The 21868-nt window shown below is 45.8% G+C and overlaps 1 long non-coding RNA gene across 5 annotated transcripts in view; it reads left to right on the top strand.

The window, feature by feature from the left end:
• Positions 1-21868, top strand: part of LOC147582744 (uncharacterized) — a 136862-nt gene that overhangs the window by 75431 nt on the left and 39563 nt on the right. For all 5 annotated transcript variants that reach the window (XR_015249474.1, XR_015249473.1, XR_015249476.1 and 2 more), the window contains 2 exons: positions 17423-17590; positions 20082-20263. This is a non-coding gene — a long non-coding RNA (uncharacterized LOC147582744). The remainder of the gene's footprint in view (positions 1-17422; positions 17591-20081; positions 20264-21868) is intronic.

Here is a 21868-nt window from a genome sequence, read left to right as displayed (position 1 = left end):
CCTAATTGTGAGCTGAATTGCTTCTCTGGAAGCTGACTGCTCGGCGTCGGGAAACATGGTCACACCGTTTGCTGTCTTCACAGTCTCCATTTTGGTAACAGAATGTTGGCGCTATTGAATTTGGCTGCAGAATTTTGTCCAGGTTGTTAACAGCCTCATAAACATCTACCTTGCTTTTTCTCCCTGATATTTCCGGTCCATTGTCATGACCAAATGCATGAAATCTTCACTATTATGACTGCCAACCCTAGGAATATTTGTACTACCCTCACGACAAGTACAAAATACTTCCGCATACAATACCTAAGCTTCTGAGTGCATCAATGTTTTTATCTGTAAAATGGGAGTAATGACAGTTTCTAGTTAGTGAGTTAATACATGTCAAGCTCTTAGAACAATGGCAGACACTCAATAAGTGTGAACTATTTTCACTTAAAAAATTTTTTTAATGTTTATTTTTGAGAGCGAGAGAGAGCGAGAGAGAGCGAGAGAGAGAGACAGAGCATGAGCATGGGAGGGGCAGAGAGAGAGGGAGACACAGAATCCAAAGCAGGCTCCAGGCTCTGAGCTGTCAGCACAGAGCCTGACGCAGGGCCCAAACTCACAGACCGTGAGATCATGACCCGAGCCGAAGTCAGGCGCTTAACAGACTGAGCCACTCAGGCGCCCCCTGTTTTCACTTTTTGAAGTAGGAAATCCCCCAAGAAGGGAAAGGGCTCCAGTCAGAGCATATGGGGAAGGGCGCTGCCCTGGGCACAGGCAGTAACGGGGAGCATTATCTGTAGTGAATATAAAAATTGTAATGGTGGAGTGCCTGGGTGGCTCAGTCAGTTAAGTGACCAACTCTTGATCTCAGCTCAGGTCTTGATCTCAGGGTCGTGAGTTCAAGCCCCGTGATGGGCCCCGTGCTGGACCCCATGCTGGGCGTGAAGCCTACTTAAAAAACAAACAAAAACTGTAATGGATTCTATGCCATATCATTGGTGAAACACTCTTTTACCCTGAGATATTCGGTTGATCAACTATCTCATTGGCTGTGGTCACTGCTGAGTTCTCATAATAAGTTTCAAATTAGCATATTTCAGTCATTTACACTTTCACAAACATTGTGTTTTTCATGGAAGCTAATTCAAACAAGTCCATGTCAGGCCTCTACATACATGGGCTCAGCTACATGTGTCCATCTTGAAGGTAAGTTCCTTAAAGATCCAGAATCATCCAAGTTTGCTTTGGGCCCTGTTCGGGTCTTTGATGCCTGCAGTATGCATATTTCTGTATTTCCACAGCCAATTCAATATCAGCAGTGATAGCCCAGTAACTAAATGATGAAGGAGCTCTTGAACAACTTTGATCCCATCATTCTGCACGACCACTGGGAGCTTTTATTTGTGTTTAAGATTTAGAATGGCGAAACAGGGCGTGGGAAAGTTTTTGCTTGGCAAGTAAAAATTTTAATTCCTACAGTAAGTATTTTATTGACTCTGAATAACATATGTAAGATAAAAAATTTTCCTTTATGTATAAGTTGATAATTATTAGTCATTTTAAAACTAAGGCCCAGGGGCATCTGGGTGGCTCAGTCGGTTATGCATCCAACTCTTGGTTTCAGCTCAGGTCATGATCTCACGGTTCTTGAGTTTGAGCCCTGCATCAGGCTCTGCACTGACAGAGCCTGCTTGGGATTCTCTCTCTCCCTCTCTCTGCCCCTCCCCTGCTTGTGCTGTCTCTATCTCTCTCAAAATAAATAAAACATTAAAAAAAAAAAAACTAAGGGATGAATCAGGAAAGTAAAGATTATTAGTAGTTATTACCAGAAATGATTTTGCTGTAGAGTAGAGAGGGTAGGTTAAAAAATGATCTCTCCTACGTGGTTCTATTGACTGTATAGTAGGCTCTGGTGGGTCCCTTGTGCACAATACCTCATTTAATACATAGGTTGTCCCCGGGGAGGGAGGGCTTATTATTCCTGGTTTGTGTTTTGAGTTGATCCAATTCTGCTAATGATAGAAAACTCTAAAACATTGCTTATTCTTACATTGAAATTCACTCTCATTTTGTTTCTTCCCCATAAAATGCTTTATTACAAATGTAACTCGAAAGCCTCTCTCTAGTGCTGTGAAATGAGATCGCCCCTCCTGCAGAAAATTAAATCATTCTGGCGTCAGCCCCTTTTGGGCCTCTTGCTGGTAATAAGGCCCCTCTAAAGTGTCCCCTCAGTTATTTCAGAAGGCTACTCTTCTCTTCTGCTGCCATCTTGCATGTGTGGGGAGGGGTATGGCAGGCCCCCCTGTCACTGTGGCCACGCTGCTCCCAGGGACCCCCGTGAGAAACCTGCTCTGGGGGCATGGATGTCTTTGTGGCTGATGTCTGCTAATCCCCCTTCTTCCCTCCTGGGCCCCCCTCCCCCTCCCCACCTTGGCTGAGGACATGGGGCTGAGGTTACCATGAGAAGCAGGTGCTCCTGCAGCCCACAGACCCAAGTGGCACCTTAGAGATAGTGAAGAGTTTCTGGCTGGCCCCCCGCAGGGCAGGGTCAGCTCAGCCCCAGCAGCTGGCACTTCTAGGTGTCCATATGGCTTGGAATGCCAGCCAGATTTCCTCCTTGGCCTTAGCAGGCGAGGGCTGTCTTTGGTGGTCCAGTTCAAGACCCCCTCATTTCTTGCCCTGGGATCATGCTAGAGACACCTCTGCCCTTCAGGGAACCACCCCCCCCATGCCCCTCCCAACGCACAGGGGTTTGCTCTGGCCCCCAGCTCTGATGACAATCACAACAGCATTTAGTATGTTGCTTAAAGTCTGCCCTGTTCTGTCTTAAATACCACATCATACACAGGGGCGTCCAGTCCTCTAGCCTCCTGATGCCCCCTGCCTGGTCTTATCCCCAGTCCTCCTTTCCTGGGCTCCTGCTGCCTCCCTGGGGTGCAGGACCCTTTTCCTGCTGGATCTGTCCAGTCCTCCCCCTCTTAGTCCCAGGGGAAGTTATCTTCATGGCTGGTGGGGAGGAGAAGGACATTTGGGCCAGGCTCCTCTCAAACATTTTGTTTCAGTCCCCAAGGGCCAGACTTGTGGAGCCCCAAACCAGGCAGGGGTCTTTGTTTCTGCTCACTGGAAGGATGTTCTGCGTCCTCCAGGCAGTGAGCTCAGGTGGGTGGCTTGTTTCAGGGCTGGGGAAGGAAGTGGAGAAAGCAAGAGAGTAAACCACGAGGAGCAGCAGTTTTGTTTCACTCAATTGAAAACCTATCGATTGACCAAACATTTAACTGTTTGACAAGTATTTTTAAACAACTACTTTGTGTGAAACACTCTTAGGTGTGATGAAGTGTGCAAAGAAATGTAATATAATTCCATCAAATGAGGCAAAGGAGACAAATTCCCGCCACGCGCCAAGGGTCCTGCTAGGCTCTGAGACACAGCGGTGAGCAACACCTCAGAAACGGCATCCTGCAGAGTCCAGGGGAGTCTCTGATAATAGCTGCATCCCGTTCCTCACAGCCTGTGGGCTCATCTCAAGGTTTCTTTAAGTCTATAAAGTATTCGTGTCCTACGCTGTGCAAATTACCATAAACTCAGTGGCTTAAAGCAATGTAAATGCATCATCTTGCGTTCTGGAGGCCAGAAGTCTGAAATGGGTCTCACTGGCCTAAAACCAAGGTGTCAGGAGGTTGTAGGGGAGATCTTTTCCTCTGGCCTTTTCCAACTGCTAGAGGCTCCTTGGCTCCAGCCCCTTCCTCTACCTTCAAAGCCACCAGGATAGCATCTTTGTCTTTCTGATTCTGACCCCTGATCCACCTGCCTCCCTCTTTCACTTGTAAGAACTCTTGTAAGAACACCGGGCCCATCTGGACAATCCAGGACAGTCTTCCATCTCATGACCCTCAACTTAGTCACATCTGCAAAGTCCCTCTTGCCATGTAAGGTCACATATTCACGGGGATTCTGGGGATTAGGACCAGACAGCTTTGGGCGCCATTATTCTGCCCTCTGTATGTCACAAGGGCATTGGAAGGATGTGTGTGAGGGGACGTGTGTTTGGGCACACATCTGACACATCCTATTGTGAGTTTCTCTTCTCACCCGAGGGTCTAATCCTAAGGAGGAGCATGTTTCCTGGTGGGGGTCCCCTTGGAGAACATAGTTAGGTGGGCCAGAAGGTGGCCCTGATCCAAATCCAGCCACCCTGTGCAGGGGCTGCCGGTGCCCTCCCTCTCCCCCTGACCCCACTGTGCCCCAGAGGTCACCTGCCATTTCAGTGGGAGATTTCTGCATACAGGATGGCTTCCTACTGCAAACACCAGTGTCTCTCTGCCCGAGGTCTTTCTCTGGCTACAGAAGGGCACTCAGCTTCTGGTAGTACAGGCTGGAAATGCTGGGGAGTTGACCCCAAGAGTAACCCATAACCAAGAAGGGATGGGAGTTGGTGGATATATCAGTGTCCTGGTAGCTGTAACAAATTATCACTAATCGGGTGCCTTAAAACATAGACATTTCTTCCCTCACAGTTCTGGAGGCCAGAAGTCTGAAATCAAGGTATCACAGGGCCCTGCTCCCTCTGAAGGCTCTGGGGGGAATCCTTCCTTAACTCTTCCAGCTTCTGGTGGCTCTTAGTGTTCCTTGGCTCATGGCTGCATCCTTTCAACCTCTGCCTCTGACATCACATCATCTTTTCTTTTCCTCCCTGTGCATCTCTTATAAGGACACTTGTCTTTCGATTTAGGCGCCCCGTGGGTAATCCAGGATGATCTCATCTCAAGATGTTTAATTATATTGACAAAGACCCTTTTTCCAGTTAAGTTCACACTAACAGATTGCAGGGGTTACAATGTGGACATATCTTTTTGAGGGTCACCATTCAGTCACTTCAGTGAATGAACACCTGGCTTTCTCATCCCTTGGGGATACTTCTAGGGTGTGTTCTACATGGTCTCCTAAAGAGTTCCAAGTGGCATTAAACCCGGCCTGTCCAGTGACCAACCCACTCAGGAATGCAGACTTTATTGGCTGTCTTCGCTCCCCTGTCTCACTCCCTGACTCTTCCACTTTACTTCCTCAATCACTTCCCAAACTGCCTGCCTGCACATAAATCCTTGTCTCCAGGTCTGCTCTGGGGAAACCCAAATTAAGACAAAGCCCCTTGTTTCTAAGGCCCTTGCACGCAGCTGGAAGTCACGTCTCAGCTGGCTCCCAGGCGTGGTTTGCCTTGTGCTGCACACTCTTGGTGGATCTTCATCTTAGGTGCTCCCTGGTCAGTCCTCCCTGTCCCTGGTCTGTCCCCTCCCCCATCACTTTGCCCTTGTGATTGCACAACCTCATCTCTATCTCTCAGAGACTCCCCGTTGGTGGCTGGCATGCAGCCTCAGCAGAGGGGAAGTAATTGCAAAGGTACCTGCTGCCTTAGATAGTGGAGAAAGTATCACAGTCAGCATGTGGCTTAATTGGATTAAAGAAAAAAGCCCTGCTCCTATCTCCACAGTAACTCATCGCCCTTGATGGGATGCAGATAGAGCTCATCACAGTAGCAAGAGTCTCTGCCAAGATACTTGCTGGCCTGGCTTTAGGAAGCTTCTGGACAGGGAAGGAGCTGAGTTCTTGGGCCTTTGCCCAGAGCTCAGAGACATAAGCAGGCACAAGTCCTAGACGTGAAGAAAAGAAGCTGTTTGGGGAATGGAGAGACAAAACCCAGGTTTTGCCCTGGGTTGGAGAGCACGACCCAGGAAGAAGATCTGACTGAGACAGTCCTGTGCTCAGGGCCAGGAGGATGGGAGAGTTGGAAAAGAAGGATCAGAGGTGATGGAGATGGGCTCTCGCTGCCCCCAGGGAGGAGGAGGAGTTGACCATCTGATAGGTGTCAGTCCGTGAAGTGATCAGATCATGCACCTATGCAGGAGATCACATGGATTGTATACATAAGTCACCCCTTCCTTCCTGAGGGGGTGCTCCCAGGCCAGCGTGTCCTCTTGGCCAGCCCACTGCTCCTGGAACTCCAGCAGTCATGAGCCTGAACTCTGGGCTCCAGCCTTAGGTCCTTGGAGTTCTGTGCTGTGTGGATGGGGCATGGGGCCTAGCTCCTCGCAGCAGAACGTAGCGTGTCCTGTTTGGTGACTCTTCTCTGGCGAGGCCTCCCTGAGGAATCCTGTGGAGAGGCACAAGTCAGGAATTCGTGGGTGTCCAAATGTAGTAATGTAATCAAGACCCTAGTTCTCTCCCACTGTAAAGGTAACCTTGATGCTCCTTCTGCATCTACGAGTTGGGGGTCAGTAGGGGGCTGTAGGGCTAGTGAAGCCCCAGGGCACAGCCATTCGCAAGGCACATCTTTTGCTTCAGAAATACATTCAGCAGTGACTGATCTTGCATTTCTTAGTTGCTTAAGGCCCTGCGTCACAGAATAAGGCAGAATAACTCTATTTTCAGTCCACTAGTAAAGAATTTTCAGTCCTATTAGTACTTGAGCTGTATGAATTGACCTTCAGTCACGTCACTGCTGTGCATTCCTACTTCCTGGTTTGTCTTGGGACTGCCTGCGCAGGAAGCTCCCTCCTGTGTCATACCCCAGAAGCTTATGTTTCTCGGAGACACTTTCTCTCCATGTGGTTGGAGGGGTAATAGGAGCCAGATTGAACATAGTCTTGACCTAAGGCAGGGGAAGTTAAGAGCAATAGACTTCCTCAGGGGGGTGCCGGAGATTCATGGATGGCTGCTGAGCTGGGGGAGCACCCTGTCGGAGCCATGCGTTGGAATGTGAAAGAAGAGACACATGTGCAAATACAACAGGACTTGATGGGGACAGGAACTCAATATATCTGAAGCTGAATGTTTAATCTGAAGGTCTTATGTGTACTGGTCCCTCTGCCTAGACCATGTGTCCCTTCTGAGATATCACTTCTCAGAGGGTTCTTCCTTGATTCCCCTTCATATCTATGTTTGTTTCCCATGTTACACCCTCTCATGGCTTCCTCTGTTTTTTTTTTTCTCCATAGATTTTACTACAATTTTGAAAGTTTTAACTTGTCTTCCTAATCAGACTTTAAATTCTTTGGGGGGGGGGGGTCAGGATCCATGTTTTACTCATTTCTGTGTGATGCCAAAGAAACATTGCACTGGATGGAGTTAAACAGGTGAGGGAGACTTTATGTAAGACTACTGCAGTAGGGGAGAGAGACTGACCTCTCAAGTCTACTGAAACAAAAGGCAAGAGGGTTTTCAAGCTAATGGAAAAGTAACGGAGGGCACTGGTTTATTTGTATTGGCTCATTGGTATTTGTTAAAGTTAGGCTCCTACTGTCCCAGAGACTGGGAGAGAAGGTATTATCTTTCTTAATGATTACATTTCTCAAGGATGGCACCCAGGTCCTTGAATAAGACATATCAGGGTTGTAAAACTGGCAAGAGGCTGGGAGAAGATTTATATCTCAAAGGGGCAGAGAAAGAACTTACAATTGCAAGATTTCTAAAGTAAACACTCTAAGAAAAGGGAAGTCAGGGGCCTGTGGTCAGGAAGGGACTATCTAGGGTATAGTCAAGCTTAGGGGAACATTGAGGTATCTTGATCAATGACCTCCCACCCACGCTACCTTCTTCCCCTACAGGGCCTGGCACAGAGCCCAGCAGATAATAGATGCGTTCATTTTAAATTTAACTTGAACATTTGTCTGTCCATTTGGTTAATCTCCATTTTCTTCTCTAGACTGTGAGCTCCATGAAGGGAAAGGCCATGCCTGTCTTGTTCATTAGTATAAATCCAGCACTAATAGGCTCCACCTATTACAAGCAATAGGTGCTTGTGGAAAGAGTGAATGATGGATGTGTGGGTGAAGCGAGACAAGCAGCAAGGCTGACTTCCAGGTTTTTGGAATGCCTGGAATGTAGACATCATAATGATGGGCTGAGGGCAGAGCGGCTGTTTGATCAGGACCCTCCTGCTGACTTCCCAGGGAGGAGAAGCCTCACGGTGTTCTGTGTCTGAGTTGGAGGTGATGGAGGGTGCACAGCTAGAGCCTGGGGAGATGGTTGGACATGTTCCTTACCCCTTGTTTGATTTCTAACAACTGACAATGATCCTGGAGAAGTGACAACGTATGATCTTTTGAGTTTATTTAGAAGACAGAGCTGCGTGGAGGTGAGGACCCCCTTCCAGGCCACCCCACCAGCAGATGGATGTTGGTGTACGTAATTACTTTCAGGGTCAAAGCAGTGCAATCAGTTCCTTCAGCAGCAGTGAGCACTGAATAGTTTTATTGAGTGCCTGAGGGTGATTTGTTCCATGGGAGTCATTTTCCAGTCAACCTCAGGTCCTGGGGGTGGTGGTTTGAAGGAGCATTCCACACATTTGTGATGAAGACTGTAGGGCTTTGTTAATTAACTCAACAAACATTCATTGAGCACCTACTGTGTGTTGGGCTGTGCACCAGGCCATCAGGAGGTGGGGGAGGGGGCGGAGAACCTATGGAGGGGTGCCTGTGTGGCTTACTTGGTTGAGCATCCGACTCTTGATTTTGGCTCAGGTCGTGGTCCCATGTTGGTGGGATCGAGTCCTGTGTTGGGCTTGTGCTAAGCGTGGAGCCTGCTTGGGATTCTCTCTCCCTGTCTCCCAAATTAAAACAAAACAAAACCAGACAAAACAAAACAAAACATGGATTGTTAAAAGGGATAAACAGAACTGCCTTTAGTCTCATACTCATCACTGCAGGTGCTCCAGTGAGGGGCCTGATGAAGAAGGCTTTAAACTAGGGCCTGGGAAGATGATGGGTGGGAGTTGGGGTGTGTGTGGACAGTTGGAATGGGGATGGGGAGTTGGCACAGATGGACATTCAGTGTCACTGACAAAGATTCTCTCTTTGACCAAGCTCCAGCCAACCTCTTCTGAATCTTCTTCTTGACTAAGCTTCAACGTTGGCCTGTAAAGATTTGAACAAACATTAACATAATTTCTAATGGCTGAAGGCAACCTCCCTAGGATGACCCCAGACCTGTTAAAGTCCCTGCCTGAGAAAAATCAAGGCTGCCAAATGAACTTGCTGTTTGTTCCAGCCAACACCTGGAACAAGATAGGGATCCTGACTCCCAGCCTGTGCGGGAGGGTAGGGGCCTGACTTTGGTAGGCACCAGTTAGCAAATCCATGTGGGTTTCATGTGGACCAACATCCCCTTCCCACTTTTTGTAATTTTTCATGAGTATTCCCCCTCCCTCTGTCCCCATTCTCCCTTTATGATGCCCAGTCACCTCTGCACAATCAGAATCAAGCTCAGCACTTCCCCTATGGTCAGTGGATACTGAATAAAATCTGTTTTCACTGCTATAATGAATTGCTGGCTGTGTTTATCTTTACCAGTTCTCCATGGAAAAATAAAAGCAGAAAGGTGATCTCCAAAATTGTTCAAAAATTACTGGTCAGGAAGAGACCTTCTGGGATTTGATCCATCAGGGGAAATAATGAGAGAAGGAGCAGTAGAAAAGAGGGAGAGCCAGGACATATAGGGCCTTGAAGGGTTCAAGCAAGGAGTTGGGGGCTTTATTCTAAGTCCCATGGGAAGTACAAGCTTTTAGGCTGAAGAGTCATAGGTTAGAACAATACCTTGCACAATGTAAGCATTCACTATTAATTGTTAGAATTATTATTTGCTCGAAAGAGCAATTCCTCCAGTTGTGGTATGGAGAGAGGAAGTGTGGGGAGCCAAGGTGAGTATGGGACAACAGGTGGGAGTCTACCGCAATATTCCGGGCCAGAGATGGTGGTTATCTTGCTTGGCTCAGTGGTTATGGGGATGGAGAGAAGCGATTGAGTCCAGGGGAGATTTAGGAGGTCACATTGGCAGGACTTGGTGAATGGCTGGAAGTGGTGGGGGCAGGGGAGGGAAAGAGGAAAAGCAAGGATAATGTCTGTGTTTCTAGCTTGGGAGGATAAGTGGATGATGGGGCTGTTTCCAAGTTCAGGAGCAAGTTTGTGTGTGGGTGGGGGGCAGACGGGGAGGTCACTTTTTCAGATTAAAAAAAAAAAAATTTTTTTAATGTTTATTTTTATTTTTGAGAGAGAGAGAGAGAGAGAGAGAGAGAGAGAGAGAGAGACAGCTTATGAGCGGGGGAGGGGCAGAGAGAGAGAAGGAGACACAGAATTTGAAGCAGGCTCCAGGCTCCAAGCTGTCAGCACAGAACCTGATGCGGGGCTCGAACTCACAAACCGCGAGATCATGACCTGAGCTGAAGTCAGACGCTCAACCGACTGAGCCACCCAGGTGCCCCAATGTTTATTTATTTTTGAGACAGAGAGAGACAGAGCACGAGCAGGGGAGGGGCAGAGAGAGAGGGAGACCCAGAATCCCAAGCAGGCTCCAGGCTCTGAGCTGTCAGCACAGAGCCCAATGTGGGGCTAGAACTCATGAACTGTGAGGTCATGACCTGAGCCTAAATCAAATGCTTAACTGACTGAGCCACCAGGGTGCCCCTAAATATGTAGATTCTTATTCCAAGCTATCTAGAAACTGGTCCTCTGCTTAGTTTTATATCATATTGGTGGAGTTGACTGCAATCTTCCAATAGTTGTGATCGCTGCAATTATGTTTGCAGCACGGGGGTGGGATACAACTGTAAACAACTTGTGAGCTACCAGTTCCACATGTCACCCACTTGGGGCTTATTAGTTTGTTAGAAATGGGCAATTATTGAACATCAGCTATGTGCCAGGCCTCATGCAGGGTACTTGATGCATGTAATCTCATTTAATCTTTATGATAAAAAAACCCTATGAGATAGGGCTGGTTAGACCCATTTCATAGATGAGGAGGTACTTGGTGATTTGCTTTGGTTGAAATAGCTTGCAATTAGCAGAGCCAAGCTGTAACCCATTTTCTTCCCTCAACCTTAGCTGGTGCCTAGTAGGTAGAAATCACAAGAACAACTTTAGCTCAAGCATTTGGTTCACATTTGCATTCAATATTTATTGAAGTTCCTAGGCCCATCCAGTACTTACTGTCGGGGCTTAATAAGTTCTAAACAATAATGATTTTTCCCTGGATGAGTATAGATGCTTCTGTCAGCTGAGGCTGATTTCCACCTAATTTGCAGGGAATTTGTGCGGCACAATGATGAGCTAAATATTTATGCAGAAAGGATGTATGTACAAATCACATTTCCATAAGAAACACAAGGCAAATGAGAGTTTCCCACAAAAAAGTTTATTGATGGGAAAAGACGCTTTAGAGAATCAAACATTAGCCAGGATTAACCAGCATTATCCAAGAGTTAGCCATATTTAGGCAATTTTAGCATTTATGCTAGAGAAGTGTTTTTATTAAGTGTTGCCAAGGATTACTGGAGGAGAAATTATTTTTGCTCCTCATAGTTGAGGGAAAAAACTTGGGAATATCTCTTAATGACCAAGCCATTTTAGTGGGTGACCACGGGCAAGCTGTCACCTCTCAGTTTCTTCCTTCCTTCCCTCCTTCCTCCCCTCCCTCACTCCCTTCCCCCCTCCTTCCTTCCTTCCTTCCTTCCTTCAATGTTTATTTACTTATTTTGAGAGAGAGAGGGAAGACACAGGGCTTGAACCCACTAACAAGGAGATCATGACCTGAGCAGAAACCAAGGGTCAGATGTTAACCAAATGAGCCACCCAGGCACCCCTGAGTCTGTTTCTTTTTTTTAAAAAAAATTATTTTTAATGTTTATTTCTTTTTGAGACAGAGAGAGACAGAGCATGAGCAGAAGAGGGGAGAGAGGGAGATAGAGAGAGAGAGAGAGAATCCGAAGAAGGCTCCAGGCTCTGAGCTGTCAGCACAGAGCCTGACGCAGGGCTCGAACTCATGAGCTGTGAGACCTTGACCTGAGCTGAAGTCGGGCACCCAACCGACTGAGCCACCCAGGTGCCCCTTTTTTATTTATTTAATTTATTTTTTTAAACCTGAGTCTCAGTTTCTTAAGCCGCCATCTACTGGATAGGGTTGGATGTTCCCCAAGGCCTTGCCCACCCTGTTTTGTAATTTCTGTGTGCTACAACTGTGCCTCTCTGTCTTTTTATTTATACTGAGGGGCAGGCTGTTGACCTCAGACCACCAACCTTCCTGTTGAGGAAAAAGAGTCAGCATTTAGGCTATCTACTATGTGCCAAGCACCTGCTAGGTGCTTTATGTCAGTCAACTCATCACCCCTCACAGCATAGGTTTTATTTCATTTTATGGCTAAGAACAAATAATTTGCAAATTGAGAAGCAGCTGCTACTTTTGGGGCCATGCTCCAGTCCTTTCACCCCTATCTAAGTTCAACAAAAATTTTTAAGTGGTTTCCCAAATAGGTACCAAGGGGCAAAGAGCATAGGGCTTGGAGTCGTATAGGCCTGCGTTTGAATTCTGCCTCCCCAAGGTACTAACTGCATGCTGGGGTGAGTCCTGTCATTCCTCATGTGCACACACTTACCTTATGATCTCCACAGAACAGGGCTATTGTGTGCCTTCTCTGGGAAGCTGTCTGGCTCTGTGGTCCCAGTCTGGATGGTTGGTCATTCTAGGCTTCCCTCCAATGGTCATCTCAGATGGCCATGCTCACGGCCTCTCTGGTGGAGGAAGCAGCTTTGGATGTGGCCCTAACTTTTTCCCCATCCTTGTTTCCTTGAATTCCTTAGCGTGATCCCACCCAAGCCCTGGCCCTGCCTGACTTCTGCCTGTGTATATGGTGTATGGCTGGAGATGTGGGTTTAGCCCCAGCAATGCCAGTTTCTAGTTGAGTGACCTGGAGTCAATCATTTGATTTCCCTAAGACTCAATTTCTCTTCTTTGAAGTGGGGATGATTTTATAGACTTTAAGACTTTTATAGTTGGTTAAACATCATGATGTTGAAATTGCATGCTGAACTGTATTGTGCCCTCACCCCAGGGAATGACCTTGGTCTTTCTGAATGAATTCTTCTGTGACCTTAAGACTTCCTGGGTTATAGAGTCCCTCTGGCTTTATTACAGAGGGACATCTGAGTCAGCCGGTCCCTTGTGGTCAAGATTCAGATGCCTTGAATGAGCAAATGGGTGAACAACCTTTGTCCCACAAATGTTGCTTTAAGAAGATTCATTTCTGCCTGGCTGAGACATATTTCACCTAGATGTAGCTCATTTAATGTTTTTAAAACTCTGTGTCCAGGCACCACCTGCTGAGGTCACAGAAGCAGCAGGTGGCTGCCCCAGGATGCAGAGCCAGACCCCCTTGTGTTCTTTCTGCTGTGCCCGCTGGTGCTCACGGGTCCAGCCTCTGCTTGGAATTTAGCTTTGGCAACATCAAGACTCACGGTCAGACTTTTCATTTCGTTTTCTTCTGAGATTGTGACATGGCTTTGAAAAGATGTTTCAGGAAAATGAGAAAGTTGTAGAAAAAAATTAGAGGTACAGTTCCACAGGGGATCTCAGAACTACACACTCTTCCATCTTAAATAAATAACCACTTTATTAATTATAATTCACATAAAATAAAAATTTGCCTTGTAAAAGAATACAGTTCAGTGGGTTTTTTTTTTAGCATTTTCACAGAATTGTTGTGCAACCATCATCACTGTCTAATTTTAGAACATTTTTATCACCTCCCAAAGAAACCCCACACCTGTTAGCAGTCACTTTTCGTACATCCTTGGTAACCACTCATTTACTTTCTGTCTCTGTGAGTCTGCCTATTCTGGACATTTCATATAAATGGAATCATCTGATATGTGGCCTTTTGTGATTGGCTGTTTTCACTTAGCATCATGTTTTCCAGGTTCATCCATGGTGTAGTGGGTTTTAATATTTCATTCCTTTTTGGCTGAATGACATTCAATTGATGGCACATCACATGCTGTTGATTCATCACCAGAGCTAATGAATGTTTGGGTTGTTTATACTTTTTTTTTTATAATTTAACTTTATTTTTTATTTTTTAAAATTTACATCAAAATTAGTATATAGTGAAGCAATAATTTCAGGAGTAGATTCCTTAATGCCCCTTACCCATGTAGCCCATCCTCCCTCCCACACCCCCTCCAGTAACCCTCTGTTTGTTTTCCATATTTATGAGTCTTTTTTGTTTTGTCCCCCTCCCTGTTTTTATATTATTTTTGTTTCCCTTCCCTTATGTTCATCTGTTTTGTCTCTTAAAGTCCTCATATGAGTGAAGTCGTATGATTTTTGTCTTTCTCTAATTTCACTTAGCATAATACCCTCCAGTTCCATCCACATAGTTGCAAATGGCAAGATTTCATTCTTTTTGATTTCTATGTGTGTGTATATATATATATATATATATATATATACACACACACACACACACACATATATATATATATAGTGTGTGTATATATATATAGTGTGTATATATATATATATACATTGTGTATATATTGTATATATATACCACATTTTCTGCTGTACGTGTATTTTCTACCACATTTGATTGCTGTATATATATATATATATATATATATATATATAGTGTATATACATACACACACACACACACACATATATATATATATATATATATATATATATACATTGTATATATATTGTATATATATGCCACATTGTCTTTATCCATTCATCCATCGATGGACATTTGGGCTCTGTCCATACTTTGGCTATTGTTGATAGTGCAGCTATAAACATGGGGGTGGATATGTCCCTTCGAAACAGCACACCTGTATCCCTTGGATAAATGCCTAGTAGTGCAATTGCTGGGTCGTAGGGTAGTTCTATTTTTAGTTTTTTGAGAAACCTCCATACTGTTTTCCAGAGTAGCTGCACCAGCTTGCATTCCCACCAACAATTCAAAAGAAATCCTCTTTCTCCGTATCCTCACCATATGTTGTTGCCTGAGTTGTTAATGTTAGCCATTCTGACAGGTGTAAGGTGGTATCTCATTGGGGTTTTGATTTGTATTTCCCTGATGATGAGTGATGTTGAGCATTTTTTCATGTGTCGGTGGGCCATCTGGATGTCTTCTTTGGAGAAGTGTCTATTCATGTCTTTTGCCCATTTCTTCACTGGATTATTTGTTTTTTGGGTGTTGAGTTTGATAAGTTCTTTGTAGATTTTGGATACTCTTTATCTGATATGTCATTTGCAAATATCTTCTCCCATTCTGTCAGTTGCCTTTTAGTTTTGCTGATTGTTTACTTTGCTGTGCAGAAGAAGCTTTTTATTTTGATGAGGTCCCAGTAGTTCATTTTTTAAAAAAAAGATTTAAAGTTTATTTCTTTATTCTGAAGGAGAGAGAGAGAGAGAGGGAGGGAGAGAGAGAGAGGGAGAATGATAAAGAGGAAGGAGCAGAAAGAGAAAGAGAATCTTAAGCAGGCTGTGCACTCCCAGCATGGAGCCCAGCATGGAGCCTGACACAGGGCTTGAACCCATGAATCCTGAGATTATGACCCCCGTGAACTATGAGACCATGACCTGAGCTGAAATTAAGAGTGGGACAGATGAACAGATGCTTAACCAACTGAGCCACGCAGGTGCCCCTGGGTTGTTTCTACACTCTGGCTATTATGAATATCGCTGCGATGACGGTTCCTATACAAGTTTTATAAGGACACATATTTTCAGTTCTCTTGAGTATAGACCTGGGGATGGAACTACTGGATCAGCTGATAACTTTGTTTAACATTTGGGGCAACTGCTAGACCACTTTCCAAAGTGGGTGCACCAGTTTACAACCCCATCTCCAGAAGCTCTATTTTGGCCTTTTGGTTGAAATGCAGATGCTGACAATTTATTGAGCTTCAAGCCCGATTTGGTCCCAAGTCTCAGAGGAACATTCAGATAGAATTACAGGATTGAATTTAGCATGGCCAGGAAAGACCTGCTGTGATCTATGATGTTGCACCTTAAATGTCCTGTAACCAAATTTAAAATACGGTACAGTCTGGGATTTGAGTTCTTGAGGAAGAGCTGCCATCTAGCACAGGAAGAACAGTTTAGGACAGTGCCTATCTTGCTTTGAGTTCCTTTTGGCTGAGACAAAGATTTGAGTGCAAGTCATTTCCTTGGGAGGCGACCCCAGGAAGCATCTGGTAAAGCATGAAGAAAGTGAGACAGGGAGGGGCAGGAAGTCAGTAAGGGGTGTATCATGGAGCAGGTTGCCACTGTGAGCAACCAGACCTCATTTCAGCCAGGGACCTCTGGGATCCAGTGTAGAACATGGCTTTGAGTTCTCTTCGTGGAGAAACAGAAAAGCTGGAGCATTTATCCACCAATCCCTGGTCTGCCAGTTGGTTGAGGGCTACTTCCAGGGATGTGAACTCCTTAGGACTCTGGTTTGTCTTGCCTGTACCCACAGCCACGGGAGGTGAGTTGCAGGGCTGGCCCTAAGCAGACCATGGTGTGTGGAGGTCCACGGGCAGGGAACTGCAAGCATCAGCCATGGGGCCAATCCAAACTGTCAGCTGAGTAACTCTCCAGTGGCCATCTCTAACTAACCACATTTAAAAGGTTCGATCAATGTTGTGTAAAGGTATCTCTGTTGACTTAAAGGAATCAAAAGTAGGAGAAATAAAATCTTTTCTTAAACCATCCCCCGAGGTAGAAAGCACAAAGCTTCTAGAATGTGGGAAATGGCTGATATATATTTTTAAAAAAATTGAAGTTAGAGGCTGTTCTTTAAGAAAGAAAAGAATGGGGCAATTGAAAAGCATTTGCTGAAGTAATCAGAGCTGAGAGGCAGGAATAGAAATGGAAATCAGAATCTGTCTTCAGACAATTTAGTGGGATAATCAAGGGCTAGGAATTGTGCCAGTTCCCCACAGATCAAAACCACTGGGTTCCACAGAGCCCTGAGTACATGTTTATGTTCAGGCCCAGTGGAAGAAAGGGCCTGTGTGCCAGCAGCTTCCAAATCCACTGGAGACCTGAGTCACCTGGGGCATGTAAGAAAATTACACGTCTGGGGTCTTTCCAAAGCAGGGCCCGGGAATCTGTATTTTAACAAGTTCCCTGGGTGACTGTGGTTCAGATTGGGGGACCTCTGACAGGAGACAGTCTTAGTGTAGATAAAGTTCCAGACATTTTTGGGAACTGACAGGAAAATGGACAGTCTACTGTGCTTCCTTCTCAGCCTTCCCCAACGCCCTGCTTACGTTTCACTGGCTCATGCTTTGTAGCTAGCCCAACCTGTCAGCAGAAAGAGTTAGGGGTCCCAGGAAAAATAAAAGACAAAGCTTTCAAGACATACAAAAAGTCGTTTTAGGTCTCTGCCCATCTTGTGATCCATGCCCAAAGCACATTTCTTACAGAAATTCCTGGGATATGTTGAGATTGCATAAAAATAGACCCCAGTAGATAATGATTTTAGGGGAACAAAAGAATATAAGAGCCACTGTCAGGCCAGGAGAGAGCCTAATCATATCAGGGGCAATGAATCAGAGGTAAAGCTTCTAGTGCTGGTTCAGAAGTAAAGACTGACCTGAAGCATGTTCTATCTTTGCAGGATCTAAGCCCCTTTGAGTATTCAGACACCGACCAACTAAAGCCAGAGAATTGACAATATTGACCGTTGCTGGCCTTCATGACTTTGACCTGAACTCTGTCCCCTTAAAATGACTTTTGCCCCAATTCCATGCTGGATTCCCCATTGGGCAAGCTGATTCATGAACAGGTATGCCTCCTTACCTTAAAACTTCCCCAGTTTTGTTGCTCAAGGAGACACTGCTTGAGATATCTCTGGTGTTCTCCTTTACCTGTTGCTAGTAAAACCCTTGCTTTTCCTATTCTGTGGCTTGGTCGTTTTCTTTTGGCTTGACACCCACTAAAAGGCAAACTTAGTTTTGGGTAACAAACCTTTAGTTCCATCCTTGGCTGAAGTGTCCGGCAGGAATGTCTGTGGGGTAGGATTTTCACCCCTGGGAACTGGGAATCTCAGACGGCATGGTCCTTTCTGTAAAGCATGGCCCCAGATGAACAATCAGACTGTCAAGTTAGTTAAAAAGGGTACATAGGGGTTTTCTTGACCGAGTCTCTCTAAAAATATGAAAGGCTGTGAAAACTTCTCACTCCCCACCAAACTTTTCTTAGTCAGTGTTATGGGTTGAATCATTCCCAAAATTCATGTTGAAGTCCTGTCCCCCAGTACCTCAGAATGTGACCTTATTTGGGATAGGGTCTTGAGAGAAGTAATTTGGTTGTCGAAAACAGAAAAACAAGCCCCAAATGGAGTCATTTGCCACCCCACCCCATGACAGCAAACTGAGACTTAAATATTAGTGTGTCAACAGATCCTAGGAATGTTTTAGGGGTCAATGTTTAGGGGTCAATGAAACTTCCTCATCAACACCAGTAAGGTCATCTGCAAAACAATAACCCTGGCTCCCTTTTGTGAGAATAGATGGAGTCCTGGTCTGATTCTTTCTTTTATTTTGCTAGTAACCTCCTTGCCCCACCCTCCTTCCCTTGAAAACCTTCCATGTTGTACAACCCAGACCTCTCTGCTTGCTAGGCGGGATGCTGCCTGCCTCATGAACTGCTTAATAAAGCCAATTAGATCTTCAAAGGGACTTGTTTGAATTAAAAAACATTTTTTTATTATTTATTTTTTAAAGTTTATTTATTTTGAGAGAGAGAAAGAGAGAGAGAGGCAGAATGAGAGGGAGACAGAGAATCCGGAGTAGGTTCTACACTGTCAGCACAGAAACCGACTTAGGACTAGAACTCACGAACTGTGAGATCATGACCTGAGCCGAAATCAAGAGTCAGACACTTAACTGACTGAGCCACCCAGGCCCCCCTGAATTTTGTTTCTTAACCCAGTGAAAATGAAGTCTTTAGGGTGGGTCCTAATCCAGTATGCCCCATGTCCTTATGGAGACAGGTCGTGTGAATTTAGGGCGGCCATGCACAGACCAAGGAGAGAGGTCTGGAACAGATCTCTTCTTCACAGCCTCAGGAGACCCCAAGCCTGCCACTACCTTATTTCAGGTTCCACCCTCACCCTTCCAGCTAATTACCCTTCTTCCTTGAAGCCTCTGTTAATGTGGTTCCTAAGGGGTCACCAGGTTAGATTTTTGGCTGTATGCTTTCTTCATGTCCTGAGCTCTGCCCCTGTAGCAGCTACACATTTGTAATTAATAATTTGTGTAATGATTTATGGAGTGTCTTATCTAGAATGTAAACTCTATGGGGGAAGGGATTTTTGTTCTGTTTGTTCACTTCTGTTTCCCCAGCACCTGGAACTGTGCCCAGTACATAGTGGTGGGTTTTCTATGGGTATTTGTTGGCTGAACAAATGAATAGCATGGAATCGCCAGAAGGGCATGGGCCAGGTCTGTCTTGTTCACTCCTGTTTCTCCAGCACCCAGAGTAGGTCCTGGCATAGAATAAACCCTGTGACTGTCAGGGGAAGGTGAAGAAGAAGGTGACGGGGAGGGAGGACATCAGGCACAGCTTGCCTGGGTTGGGAGTCTAGAGAGCTCTTGGCTCCATGGGGACACCCTCCTACTAACAGACCAGTGTGATGTAAGGGTGATGGGTCCACCCAGGGGACTGCTTGAGTCCAAGAAAAGAGGATGCCTGGTGGGATGTAAGAGAGGGTGTGGTTGAAATGGATGGTGGGGAGAGCTTAGGAGTCAGTGTTAGAGCTGGAGAAAAGGCTGCTGAAGAGGCATTTTTTTTCAGGTTCCCCGGGTCCTGCTGGCTTGAGGGCCACGTGAGGAATGCCCTCCAAAGCTCATCCCCAGCATGTGAGCTCAGGAACAGCACAGCCTTTGGCTTGTTGGGCTGCATTGTTCACCATGGCCTGTATTGTGTTGGGGTTCCCCTGGTGTCCCCAGACTGGGTTTTTCTCATGGGCTGAAAGATCATGTGTGGATGAGGCTTCCACTTGGGAAAACAAGTTCCTGCTCTTCTAGTTTCCAGAAAGGTAGGATTTATTCCGGAGGTTGTCCAGCAGGCAGACCCTGTTATTTAGAGAGCCCCCCACTGGGCTGGCCCTACCAAAGGAACCGGTCCTCTGACTGTGTTCCACGGGTATCTCTGTGCATTTCAGTGTACTTTGACACCTTGTCAGACTGTTTGCATTTGGAATACAAAACAGTCAGGTATGTTTCCAAGGAAGAGGGTGGGGGACACATACACAGGCATGGTTGGGTCCCCAGATTGGAGCTGGAGCAGAGAAGGAGCCTGGATGACATGTCTGCGAGAGACCACCCGTCTCAGGGCCCCTGGATGTGGTTCCTCAAGCAAAGATTCCTTGGGCGTCATGGACCATCTGCCTCCTCCTATGGATGTCTTCAGCATCATCTCTCTCCCTCTCCCGCAGCAAGAGGGCTTGATCAAGGTATCTTTGATTGAATTAGTAGCTCCTGAAGCACAGTGTAAGATAAAATTGGGGACACAGTGTAAATGAGAACACGAAAAGATTTACTATATTAGATGTTCATTGTGGTAACGTGGAAATGTGACGGGATAACTTATGGGGATTGCTCTGGGCTTTGTTGATGCTGCTATAGTGGGGTCAGAAAGTGCAATCTGCTTTGGTTTTCAGTGTTTTCTTCCTGTCCACCCCCCCTTTCCAGGTGGGTGTCTTCTTGCCTCCCCTGGAGTGAACTGGAGCCTCTCAGGTGAGCCTGCAAGGAAGGCACAGATGCTTCCCTCACCTTTGCTCTCACGCTCCATCGCTCCATCAGCCCTTTAGGGCAGGCTCACAGTGATCCCAACCTCTCTGTGTGTCAGTTTCTTCATCTATAAAATGGGGACAATTTTACAGATTGTAAAATTGTGAGAAAATGAGTTAACATTTGATCCTTCTCTTCAGTTATATATTTATATACATACATTTATTTCCAGGAATTGGCTCAGGTGATTGCAGAGGCTGGCACATCTGACATTTGGGGGGCAGGGGATCAGGCTGGGGACTCAGGCAGGAGCCCATGCCACAGTCTTGAGGCAGAATGTCTTCATCCCAGAGAAACCTCAGTTTTGCTCTGAAGGCCTTTCAATTGATTAGATGAAGCAGGCCCACTCACATCATGGAGGATGATCTCCTTTACTTAAAGTAAAGGATTCTGCCTGAGTGTAGATGTTAACCACATCTACGAAACACCTCCACAGCAACATCTAGATTAGTGGTTGATTAAATAAACTGGGTGCTGTAGCCAAGCCAAGCTGACATATAAATGCTGTCCCTCCAATTTTATTAGGGCATGACATCCCTAACCCAGCTAACTGGCCCCTTGCGTGCAGGCCGCAGTGACCAGCTAGGTCTGACCTCTGGGGAAGCTTCCTGCTCACACTGTCTGCCTCTCCCTCCATTCCTGACCCCCTGCATGGCTCTTGTTTTTCTTATTCCACCCCCTCCCCACCATGGATAGTGGAATTTGGGGGTGTCTTTTGGGTTCTTGAGGTGGCAGAGGGGAGAAGATGAAAGAAAGAGTCTGGTTGCATAAAGGCAGCTTGCTTCTCCTTCTTTCCTGTTGACCCTGGTTATTAAAGAGAAAAAAAAGCCAGCATCACCCACTGCCAGGGTGCGTCTTATGCCAGTACTCATATGGCTTTCCAAACTCATTAAGCTGAAAGTGTGTCTGTCTCTTTTGCAGTCTTGAATTATATTAACCAGCCCCCTTTTGTTGCCCCTAGCTCTCATTTATTTTCCTTGATCATGATAGATGGGGGAGGGAGAGGCTGCCCTATCCTGATGGCTGGTGACTGTCACCCAGCCTGGAGTTTGGTTGGAAAATCAGGTAGTGACATGCGTTTCTCAATCAGTTAGAAAGTGTGTGTCCTACCTCCCTCCCCACGGGCTTCTGACTCTTTAGCAGAAATCTCCTTATTATATGCAGCTTGTCACAGTCTCCCCAGTTGTAAAAGTTTATTTTAAAACTGCGTATGCCACATAATATTTACAGATGAAATTATATACTGTTTGGGATTCGCTTCAAAATAA

This window comes from Puma concolor, chromosome A3 (genome assembly GCF_028749965.1).
Source record: "Puma concolor isolate L17-30 chromosome A3, mPumCon1.1.hap2, whole genome shotgun sequence".
Lineage (NCBI taxonomy): Eukaryota > Metazoa > Chordata > Mammalia > Carnivora > Felidae > Puma > Puma concolor.
This window is presented reverse-complemented; position numbering and strand designations above follow the sequence as displayed.